The sequence below is a fragment of the Crocodylus porosus genome, unplaced genomic scaffold (genome assembly GCF_001723895.1).
Source record: "Crocodylus porosus isolate Cpor-Errol unplaced genomic scaffold, CroPor_comp1, whole genome shotgun sequence".
Classification (NCBI taxonomy): Eukaryota; Metazoa; Chordata; order Crocodylia; family Crocodylidae; genus Crocodylus; species Crocodylus porosus.
Window position 1 is genome coordinate 31895372 of NW_017728906.1, and position 8607 is coordinate 31903978.

At 40.5% G+C, this 8607-nt stretch overlaps 1 long non-coding RNA gene across 1 annotated transcript in view; it reads right to left on the reverse strand.

Annotated features, from left to right (window-relative positions):
- LOC109305738 overlaps positions 1-7988 on the reverse strand; it is a 137883-nt gene extending 129895 nt beyond the window's left edge. The window contains exon 1 of the long non-coding RNA XR_002099693.1: positions 7911-7988. This is a non-coding gene — a long non-coding RNA (uncharacterized LOC109305738). The remainder of the gene's footprint in view (positions 1-7910) is intronic.
- Between the last annotated feature and the right edge of the window lie 619 nt (positions 7989-8607).

Sequence of the window (8607 nt, forward strand, 5' to 3'; positions counted from 1 at the left end):
TCTCTACGTCCTGGATGATTCTGTGCTGTGGGACATTTAGCTCTGCTTGTTTGTCCTGCAGCATCTTGCCCCCCTTTATGCTCCAGTGGAAGTAGCCTCCCACCTTCCTGGAACTGGAAACGAGCCGGCAGGTGTTGCTGGCACCATCACCAGCAGCGAATATCAGCAAAGTTGGCATCATGGACTGCCTTGACCATACTGGCCCCATTGTCAGTGACCATGAAGCTGCAGGTCCCAAGGCCCAGCCACCCCTGCACCATGCAGTTCATGGCCCCCCTTATCTCTGCTGCTGTGTGGGACTCATCCATCACCTTGGCATGAAGGAGAGCCCACCTACAGCCTGACTGGCCATACCAGAGCCCTGTGAGGGAGAGGTACACATGATCTCCACCCCAGCTGCTCCAGATGTCTGAGGTGAAGTGTACGGTCACCTGCGGATCTGCCTTGTACAGCTCCTCCCTCAAGTTCTCCCTGCATGCTTCGTATAGGGAGGGCACCACTGTTCTGCTGAAGGTGGTTTGTGTGGGCACCTGGTAGGATGGAGCCAGCAGTGCCAGGAGCCACCTGAACCCTGGTTGCTCAACAAAGGTGAAGGGCTGGCCATCCAGAGCAAGCATCTCCCCAATGGTCTGGGTGACCTTGCTCGCATTTGCAACTGGTCCCTTTTGCCCCCCATGTCCAGGGTGCCCTGCCTGTGCTGTGGGGGGGACAAGGGCTGTGGAGTGAGTGGGGGCCATTCCTGTGGCAAAGGGGTGGTACCTGCGGAGATGATTCAGCATCCCCAAGGTGGTCGTATGCTTTATTCCTTTGCCCTGGCTGATTTTTGCTCGGCAGTGCACGCAGATAGCAAACGTGGGATCATCTGCCAGCTCATAATGATCCCAGACCATGCTAGTACTAGGCCTTTCCCTCTGGCGTGCGGGTGCATCTGTGGATGCTTCTGAACTCTCCCCCTCTTCAGCAGTAAGAGGCACAGCAAGAAAGAGCAGACTCAGCTGAGCCGTTTGCCTTCACCTGTACAGAGGCACCTTCTGAAGTGCCTTCTGGGAAAGACCTCGTGGCTTGAAAGGAAAAACCTGAGGGGTGTCAAGCACAAACTCGACTCATTCCCCCTCCTTCCCCAGAACTTCTCTTGCTAGGGCACTGAGATCCAGATCCAGTGCCGGCTCTTCTTCTGGCATGGGAAGGCTCAGCATAGGCAGTGACACAGGGGTGGAGCGTGCTGCTGTGCTGGTTGCAGTTATGGTGGGAGAGGTGGCTGCTATGTCTGGACATGAGAGTCTCAGGCACAGGCAGTGGCTCTGGTGGCCCTGCTGCTCCCCCCTCTTTACTGCTTGTAGCAGCCTCACCCCTTGTAGTGGGAGGAAAGAGGCTGCGTCTGAGTTTGGTGGGGGGAGAAACTGCAGCTCTCCCACTTACAAACCCCCTTGCTCCCCTTTGTGCAGGCTGGCCAGTGTGGCCACCTGCCTTTCCACCCCACTTCATAATGTGTTCCTTCGTGTGTAAACTGGAACCTCTAAGTGTGCTGTGCTCCACGGATTAGTTTTCTGGATGTTATGTAAATGTGTTTGTGTGTGTAGATAATATATTGAGAAGCATTGGTGTGGTGGAAAGAATGAATGATGTATAAAATATAACTAAATTCCTATATATATAATAGATCCTAGGCTACTACTAACCCTATCCAATACAAGCGTAAACTAATATGAAAAGTAGTTATAAAATAAAAGCACCAACATCTCAGAAATCCTTGTTGCTAGCATTGCAAGCAGGGAATCTGTTGAAGATCAGGGCTTCCAGCCATCGTGGTCTGACGCAGAAGTGATGGAGAACACCAGCAGCTCAGAAACTGACCCTAAGGCAGAAAGCAGGGGAGTTGAAAAACTGCTGCCTTTTCTCTGGCCCTCCCCCAGAGCACTGGGATTGGAAGGGACCTCAGAGAATGGTGACGGGTCACTGGCCAGCCACACGTCAGGTATGAAAGCACTCCTTCTCCCTCTCTCCCTCCCTCCCCTTACTTTCCTTTTTTTTTTCCCCCACAGGGAATCCAGTATAGGCAAGTTGAATATTTGACTCACGCTGTTAATATTCGACTTCCGGTATTCGATTTGACAGCTATTCGACCAGCTGCTATTTGACTCGACTTTCACTTTTCAAGGTCGAATATGTCAAATATTTGTCGAATCAAATATTAAGTCGAAGCTTTGTACAGCTCTAGTAGTAAGCACACATGATAGTGAAACAATGTATGTTCAATAAGACATAGTGGGCACATCTACACGTGCCCCTGATTGCGCATTTGGTACTGCACAGTCATTTAGTACTTCCTTAAGCTTCAGCAAGTACAAAATGACTGTGCAGTCCCCACCAGTACTGAGCAGTCCCAGTGGTGGACAGTTATTTTTAGATGCCACATCTCCGTAGTGATGAGCTATGGCTACGTAGCTCATTGCTATGGCAATGTAGCAGGCGGTATAGCATTGGCATCACCATTTGTGCCTGCTGATGCTACATTGCTGTAGTGATGAGCTACGTCACTATAGCTCATTGCTATAGCAACATTGTGTCTTGTGTAGATGCGCCAGGTGATAATTGATTGGCAGAGGAAAACACACACATACGCAAATTGCTGGAGAAGAGTTGTTTTGACTGCCCAGTATTTGGTGTAAAAGAAGCAATATTTCTCTCAAGATTATAATAGGCAACTGTAATTGTTATATGTTAGTCACTTTTCTTTTTCAGCTAGGATGGTGGTCACTGGCAGCAGCAGTTTGCAAAAATCAGGGCATGCATTTACATGAGGAAAATATTTTTCAAATTATTTACAAAAAAATGTGATTCAATGATAATCATATTTCTACCATTTAAATTAAATTATGGATCTGGACTTTCTTTAAAGAAGATCAGGGGTCAGCCCTAACTCTGCTTAGAAAAAAGTGTTTTCATAGGACAAGCAACTATAGATACTGATCAGAAGTGCATATACCAAGTATTTCTCTTACATTCCTACAAAACCATGTTTTTTTAAACAGTATTTTTAGTAATGATGCCACAGAATCAGCTGATTTTATGACTATATCATATCTGGAAGGTTCATATTTGGAGGGTAATACTGTCAACAGAAAGTCACTTTTCTATTTTCCCTTCCAAATAAATGTATACTGTCTTTGGGTGCTTAAGTTATCCAGTTAGAAGAAATCTCATGCTTCCCTTGATAGAATAAATAGCAACTGGAAGAAAAAAGAATGCATTCCTCTTATATTTTTCCACAGAGAAAGCAAAAATAATGCTTTCAAATCTAGATGATTATTTTGGATCTACAGAAAAAAGATAAATTTTTATCAGGATTTCTCTCTAACAGAAGCCTGAATAAACTAACTCACACAAATGTTCTCTCCACATAAGCTAAAAAGATACATCTTAAAACATATTATAAAAGGCTATTATAAAAGGTGGCAAAAGCACAATAACAGGGAATGATTTGCACCTCTGCACTAATCATTTCCCATTATTTTGTACACTTAGGAAACATAATTTCCTATAAATTAAAGAAATCACATGGTCACAAATGAAGATAGATGGCTAGCTCCTTGTCTTGAAAACTGAGTCTAACATACTCCTTTTGATAACTACTTTGGTCAATAAGTTCTTCATATTCTTCCAAGAATTTGTCTAAGCACTGTATGGGAGAAAGGAAAACAAACAGCAGGACATGTCTTGTTATCATGGCGATATTTAATCCAAGAGTCTACAACTGTGTTTGCTTCTTCCTTAAAAGGCTGGTTTTAATTGCTTGGGATTCTAAAGATGTTGCAGCCAGGCTTGCTATTTTGACTAAGATACAGTACAAGAGAAAGATGAAACAAAATCACCATGATGGTGACCTAATTTCTCCTTCTATGCTTCCTCCTTTAGTGAATTCAGGAATACAGATTGTTTGGCCAATGTGCCTTGATAACAGCTGTACAGTACTAGTTAAAAAATAAAAGTTTCCAGCAGGCTATCTTGAGTCACTTATATTCTATGCTATGCAGATCTATTTTAATGTTTCCAATTCCATTTGCAATTTATCAAGAATGTTGGAACCTTAACAACGCTCTTGAACTGGAATTGTAGGTATAGCATCCCAGAACAAAGCATTAGCATTAGAAGCAAAGAAAATATTCTTGATTACCAAATATCCTAACCAAAAATGTGCCTTTAATTCTGCATTTTCCTTTCTATTGTACAGCTAATTCATTTAGAATTACATTGGAAAAAACACCTGTGACAGGTTTATGATTGCTAGATTTGTAATATTTACATACAGTGGATGAAATGAAAATCAGTCATCTCTGAAATTCTCAAATGAATTTGATTGCTATGTAGAGGACGCCTTCCTCCCCCATTCTGTGAGTGAGAGAGGAGGAGTTAGCTGCCCTTTAGTCCACTTTCAGAAGAGAGGAAGAAGTGCTGTTTCCTCCCTTCCTCCAGGAGGAAAGAAGGTTGACATGCCTTTGATGCTATAGTCCAACATACATACTCATTCTTCTTTTCTGTTCTGAAGATGCCAGATTTAATTAAATTGCTTGACATACTTGGATCCAGGTTTATATTTTGCTAGGTATTCAGAAGAATTGGTGCGAGCAATAAAGATATAAGAAATTATTAGTTCACTTTCAAGACCCGTATCTAAGTGCAGAATGCAAGAGATTGGATTCCTAAATTTGCCTCAAAATTGACTTATTAGTTCCTCACAGTAGTTTTTGAACTTCTTATCCTTAAAATTTTCCTTCAAATTGTGAGTCCCTCAACAAACATTTTGTTTTTAATCTAGATAGATTCCCCATCTCCTTTCTTGTTCAATCTTGTTGACCAAGATGAAAGGTCTTTCAAGTTTTGGCTGGGATTTTGTTTCTCTTTCATTTCAAGCCAATAATGGTATAATAAAATTTGTCTGGCTAGAAAAGTTCTTTTCAGAAGGGCACAATATACAAAAAACTAACCCACATGCAGGAGGGCAAGGTCTTTACATGGGTACACAGGATTGGTTTTAGCGAATAAGTATGGTTGAAAATGACTACCATCAAATACAAATCAGTTAATTCCAAAGATGAAAAAATTAAATAACTGGTTAGAAATATTCTCTCCCTGGATACTTCCAAAATTTCTGTCTATGCTGGCATTAGGAAGATGCCTCCACTTACATAGTCAAATAGCCCGCGAGAATGCCTCTTTTCCTTTATTTCCACCCCCACTCTGTTTTCTATGTTCAATATTCATAATGAACAAATCACTCCCCTATTCTTATCTCTCCGTGTGTGTGTGTGTGTGTCTGTCTGTGTGCATATTTTTATTTCTTCCTCCATATTTCAGTACCTGCCCCTGCCTCTTTCTTTGCATTTCCCTGGAACAGATGCAAAGTAATAGGAGTATTAGATCAAGCTAATAGTCCTATGTTACATTGATCAACAATGCAAGGGCATGGATCATCAAATCCTGCAGTAGACAATGTGCATTTTATAGTGACCTCTCTTATCCTGTTTCTTTATATCCTGCCATTATGTTCTCTTTCTTTCTCCACAGCATGAGATTCTTTTAAGTTCTTGCTTACTTTTGCTTCCCAAATGCTTTCTCTTTCTTTCCTTTCTGCTCCCCAAATTTGCACTTTTTTCATGTCTCTTTTCAATAAATTTTCTTTCTCCCCTCCCCTTTATTCACAGATTTCAAGTTCACATCACATCCCAGCTTTTAGAAGTTATACCCTTCCTCAGTCCCATTATGGGCACCTCTGCAATATGAGTCCTGGATGCCAGATTTCCCCAGAGACAAAAATCTAAAGACCACCGACACACATTCTCACTGATCTGTGTGAATTAGGATTGGCTTTCAGTCGGTCATATGCAGAGAAAATGTTGAGAACCTTAAAATGGCCTGTAAAGATATCTTTAAAATATTTCAAATTCTATTTACTCCAATTGTAATTTATAATTTTGAATAGACTGGACTTTTTAATCTAGGGGGGGAAAAGCAAAACAAACCTGCAGGACAGATTCCAAGCATTTGCTTAATCTAAAGAGGGAACTGACAGAGTACAACCCACATTCAATCATTAGAGGATAGAAAAGTGGCAGAGCAAGAACTTGCAACTTATAAAGCACTTAAAATAATTTCCAAAGAATGCCAATGTAAAAGTAACAATTTCAAAAGTTGCATTATCCAAATAGTTGAGTTAATAATAAGAAAACTGACTTTATTCCAAGAGGCATCAAAGTTAAAAGAAATACCCTAGAGGGTTTTTCATTTGCATTCCAGACATTAATTCTACTATGCTATTCAGCATATCAAATTGTTTCCATAGATATTTATTAAACATTAGCACTCTAGACCTACTAGGAACCAGGCATTTTTTTCAGTAGCTGGCTGGTAAATGGTGATATAAAGTATTTGGTCCTTGTTTTTGAGACTGGACTCCACATTAAGTAAATAACACAGTAACAAATTGGACTCTAGTTTTATAAAACCACCATACATGGTGCCTTGATTAGTCACTGAGAGCTTTGCAATTGGAAAAGTGGGGGCTCTGGAGCTAATAGGGAAAAGAACATTGCAAGGCCCCCAAACTCTAGGAAATGTAGGGCCCGACTTTGCTTTTCTGTCCTCCTTTTTATAAAAAAAAAACCTTTGAACAAGTTTCTAGTTGGTAACTAACCCCAAATTGCCTAAGTTTCTCTTGATTCTGATATTCTTTGTAAAAAGTTTGCAAACACTATGCATCATAATGTAATAATAAGGGTCATTGTACTGGTGATTACAATAATCATTTCTTTACAGTTTTTCTTTCCTTAACACACAAACATGAAATAAAGATTGGAAGTTGAAAATATCACAGAAGAATTTTCTAACTGTGTGAGAGTCTGAGATGACTTGCCACCTGTGAGGTATTAGTAGCAAGTTGTGAATAGGGCTGATAGAATTAGCATCTCATGGTAAGATAACACAGCTGTTGCAAAGTAACTTTTGGCTCATGCATAAGCCTCATTTATCATCTATTTTTATTCTTTTCAAACTCCAGCAAAATAGAAAAGGACCACTGCCTAATTGTTACCATACTGTTGATTCAGAAGCTATTTGCATTGCACTCAAGGAGCAAAAAACCCAGTGCTTTCTAGTTATACAGCTTGACTTCTACTCCTAAACTTAGTCCATTTTGTTCCAAGAAATAAGATATGTTAAATGCCAGTTGACGACATCTTACATTAACTGTATCACTTTCCCGTACTGTTCAGCTGACACTGACACAGTATAGCTGCATCACTGTGTCAATATTTGCCTTTAAAAATACAAAACTCTTGCTTCTTTGCTTGTTATTTTGCTCACACATGCAGGATAATTACTGAGGCATTTTAGCAGAAAAACAAACAGATCTTCAGTGAAAGGAAACGGTAAGTTCAAACTTTCTTTCAATTATACTGGTGCAGATATGCAGAAATGAAGTAATGTAGTTTCCCATGCTTTTGTTTGTACCAAGGTAATCGAGGAGATTGCACAGCAATTAGAAAATGAATTGTTTGAAAACATTGCTGTATATCAAAATCTTATGTATACAAACAGAAGAAAGATCTGCAAATAGGGATCTACACTCCACAGTCAGGTTGTGTCCACAGAATCCTTCAGTGATTGTGGCCCTGTGTTGAATCACAATTTATATGATTGAAATGATAGCCAATATCTGCACTGGTTTTCCTCAAAACATTAAAAATAGTGATAAAGAAGAATGTCTGAAAGGTGCTGAAATCTCTCTACAAAACAGGTAGAAAGTTGTAGGGCAAACAAGAGCAGTCAAGCTCCATGTAGAGTCCTGAAAACAGGCTTCAGTTCTGTCCTCCATGTATCATCTCCAGACTACAAAAATTGTTTGCTTGGCATACCTCTAAAGTCCTTACTGGCAGTACCTCCAAACATGGTGCCAGTCCAGTTTTTGGCAATTCCAGGAACTCAGAGTGAGATCTATAAAATCATAGATTATTAAATGTTACTAGGCAAGCACCATGGTTGTTCTATTCATTCCATAAGGTACTTAAGCACACAGTTGGATAGTGTGGACACAATACTGTGACTTAGATCATTTAGTAAGTAATAATTTCTCAGCTGGTTCAGGTCTGGACTGCATTTACTTGAGGCAAAAATCTTCCCCATCCCTTACCATTGTTCTGAGAGAACCATCCCATTTTGCAGGTATTTAAAATAAGATAAAACTTCAGTTTTTCTAGTCTAATTCACAACCATGAGGTAGAAGTAGAATATTACTCTATGTGACTTTTCTTCTACATAATATCTCTAGATCCTTGTAAGCATTTCTTTAAAGCACTGTCTGTGAATCCTAACTCTGATGGAATGACCTGGTTCTATGGGTACGTGACCAGGATGCATACTACTGCTTTTATGCCATCTCAGAAGTTGCTTCAGAAAAATCAGGAGAAAAAACACACGAGGCCCAGATGCCTCCACTACTCTCATTGGTATCACATGGGCCAGCCACCTGAGCTTAACCTGAAGCTGACCTTAACATTTGCAAGCCTGCGGAAACAGTTATGTAACGGTGCACCACATACCAGCTGAACCATA